Consider the following 3,530-nt stretch of genomic DNA (forward strand, 5'->3'; position numbering starts at 1 on the left):
AAACGGCACATCCCTGCCTGCATCCTCGCTGAAGGGGAAAAGAGTCAGTGAGGTCTACACTCACTTTTATTCTAGCTGTTGGGTTGTTATATAATGTTTGGATATTTTTTATGAACTTTTTTATGAAATCCAAATGCATATAGAACTCTATATAGGAATTTCCAGCTGACTGTATCAAATGCTTTTTGGGCATCTAGGCTGATCAGGGCTGACTCTGTGTTCTTTTCTGTGATGTGTCGTATTCTACGTAGTGTTCTTCTAATGTTGTCCTGTGTTCGTCTCTGCTTTATAAAGCCAGTCTGGTCCAGATGGATAATATCTGGCAAACATTTTTCCAGCCTCTTTAAAAGTATAGATGTAGCTGCTGGACACTTTAAAGTGAGAAAAAAGAGAACGACAGATGTTGTGATGCCAATTCATTTTATTTACGATTCATGTATGAATTCAGCTGCTTATGTTAGGTCTATCTAGCTATGCTGGTTGTTTATGCATAATGCTTAGTTTCTCATGGTTGTTCAAATTCTTTTATAATTTGTTTTCAAATGTCCTTCAAGTCACTTTGGATTTGACAAATACTTTTAACTTAACCTCAACTTTAACTTTGTTGTTGGCAACATTTTATTATTGTTTTCACACACATTCACAACACACAACACATTCAATGATAAATTATGTGAAATTCTCTTCTGTTTCACCACAATTTCTCATGACAGTATTGAAACATAACCGTCTGTTTGGTCAGTTGTTTTGTAATATCCTTAGATTGGGTACTAAGCAACAGCCTTTTTTAAGCATAACCTTCATAGAGATGTAATCTCCACAAGTCATGATGATCAAGTTCAGGGAAGATAGAGTTCAGGGAATTGTTAGTAAAGCGTAAATTCTGGATATTTCTGTATCATCCCCTTGGTCAATTGTGTTTCAAGTTGAATGAATCTTCCTGATTTCTATATATTCTGTGCTGTGCTCTAACTCGGTTATTAAACACTTGATGTATTTTACTTAAAACGATTTAGACATGTAACTGCCAACTATGTCTACTTCGCTTGGCTTTTAGTGGTCAGATTGATATTTGTTACTGCTGTTATAATCCCATTCCATGTTTTACTTTACAATAGTCAGCAGTAAACAGAAAGGACTTTCAGTGGATCATTTTAAGCTACTCAAGAACTTCACTGTGGGCCAGAGGGCAGTCTCACGATGTCAGATGTGTGGATTCTTTTGATCTGACACAGATCACACCAGGTCAAATCAAAAGTAACAAGCATGGATGTCATCTTAGATACAGAGTTAAACTTCAAACCCCATATTGGTAAAGTTACCCAGACGGCTTTCTTCCCCCTGCGAAACATTGCCAAGGTGCAGTCTTTTTTAACACAAGATGCTGAGATACTAATCACTAGTAGGTTAGACTACTGCAATGCAATGCATTTTTACTGGTCTCCCAGAAAAGTATATAAAGAAACTGGAACTCATACAGAAGACTCTCCCACTTCACCTGCCTGTGAAAGCTGTCAGTATGACAGTCTTAATCTCTGCTGTTGCATCTACTTATTCTCACAATGTCTATTTTGTCCTGGTTCTTCACTTCAAATGTAAAGCACTTTATGCTTTCTTTTCTGCTGTTGCTGCTGAATTTATTCCTACAGTTTTGTGCTGCTTCAAATTTGTACAAATTACTCAGTTATTCTTTTATTTATTTCAGTTTTTTGTTCTGTTTCTTCTGTGTTTCTTTCTGTTTCTTGCATTTATTTCTATTACCATTTTTCATCTATTCTTGTTTTAAATGCTCCAAATGTAAAGCACTTTGAGCTGCATTCTGTGTATGAAAGGTGCTATACAAATACAGTGTATTATTATTATTATTATTATTATTATTAATATTATGTATTACTAAATAAAGGAAACAAGAACCAGCATCAAAAACCCTGTCTGTCCTATCACGCTCGGAGGAAAGGTAAAATCAAAACAATGCAAATTTCGTGATGTAGGCTGAATTCAGTTTTTCATTAAAGATACTTCTTTTACAGAAATTGCTCTTCAAGCCCTGCCCCACTATGATGATTGGCAATATCTCATATGTTTGAATCACAGTCTTGTATTTGAATGTCTGTACAGTGGCATCTTGAAGGAGGGAATGAAGGGGCTTTCACTCATGGTTTCAAACTAGATTTCTGTCAAGGATTCATTGCCAGGTTTTCCTTTTAGGTATTGTAAGCACTAATGATTTTGAGGCATAATTTGTAAGACAGCCTTTGTTAAACTCATTCCCCTTTGAACCCCACCAACGTTACTCCAAAAAATGGAGTGGCTATAAGTTCTTAAAACTAATCTAACATTCATTCTCTGAATTAATAATATAATTGTTGTTGACATATTATTTTTCTGGGAAATTCTCAGGTGAAAGGAATTAGTCAGCTGACCCTGAGCTGTGTTGGAAGTTGTGTTTGCTTTGTCTTTGTTGTCTGACAAAGCCAGTAAAATCCAAGATGAGGTAACGTGTGTGGTAACAGCCTGAATGTGATTGCAGCAGAGTTCATCATGTATAAAAGCAGGTGCAACCAGGTCACAGGCAGACATTTTCCTCAATTCTCACTGGAAAGCATCAACACCGCAAAGAGAAGCCATGAAGCCAGTGATCGTGCTGTACGTTGCGTTGATAATGATTGCACTGGTGTGCAATACTGTGTGCAACAGTAAGTACTGTTTAACTTTACTGTCACTTCATCTACCTCTGTGTTTCTTGTTTGCTAAATCTTGTCTTATATAAACTGTAGTGTATAAATAAGTAGTTTGCTGTTTTCTACTGCCATTGAATAGCAACTGTACGGTTCACTCTTTCCAGATGCTTATGCTAGAGAATGTCTCTCTTCCGGTGGAATATGTAAGGCGTCATGTCCATGTCGAGTTCCAGACCCAACTAAACACTGTGGGGGTCCTAAAACTAATGTGTACGTATAAATCTATAGACTGGTTTTCATCCATAGACATCTTTGGTCCTTTTACTGTGTGCATGTGACTTGTGGCATGAAATGATATTTCTTTTGTCAGATGCTGTGTTAAAAAAAGCTGGTGAAGAACATCCGTGAAGGAAGACTGTGTGGATCAACCAACATGCCTTATTGTTTTTTTTCTTCTTCCATTTAAGTTTACACAAGACATGGAGTAATCATGATTTGTGTTTAAGCCTGTTTGATGCCAGTTTGAATAAAATCAAATTTCACAACTATGAGTATCTGTGAATTAATTCAATATGTTTTAGATTTAGAAATACACATGAGGAATATGACGTGATCAGCTGGACAAGATGGCAGCCTAAGTCCTTAGCTCCTAGCCCAGCCTTGCCGAATTGTTTAATTATTATAGTAACTAGTATCAGAATTTCACTCATTTGTGCTTAACAAAGTCAATTAATCCACTATGTCTTCGAAGAACAAAGTTTCTAAACAGGACATTGATTCTATCGTCGAATCTTTAATGAAAATTTAAAGCCACGCCTTGCCCAGATCCAACAGGTGGGAATGGAGAAC

General features: G+C 36.5%; 1 long non-coding RNA gene across 1 annotated transcript; it reads left to right on the forward strand.

Annotated features, from left to right (window-relative positions):
• Nucleotides 1-2,561: 2,561 nt before the first annotated feature.
• On the forward strand, nucleotides 2,562-3,226 carry LOC116221453. The gene is made up of 3 exons (XR_004164125.2): nucleotides 2,562-2,696; nucleotides 2,846-2,951; nucleotides 3,052-3,226. It is a non-coding gene; the product is annotated as an uncharacterized LOC116221453 (long non-coding RNA).
• Nucleotides 3,227-3,530: the final 304 nt, after the last annotated feature.

Source organism: Clupea harengus, chromosome 8, assembly GCF_900700415.2.
Source record: "Clupea harengus chromosome 8, Ch_v2.0.2, whole genome shotgun sequence".
In the NCBI taxonomy this organism is placed as follows: Eukaryota; Metazoa; Chordata; class Actinopteri; order Clupeiformes; family Clupeidae; genus Clupea; species Clupea harengus.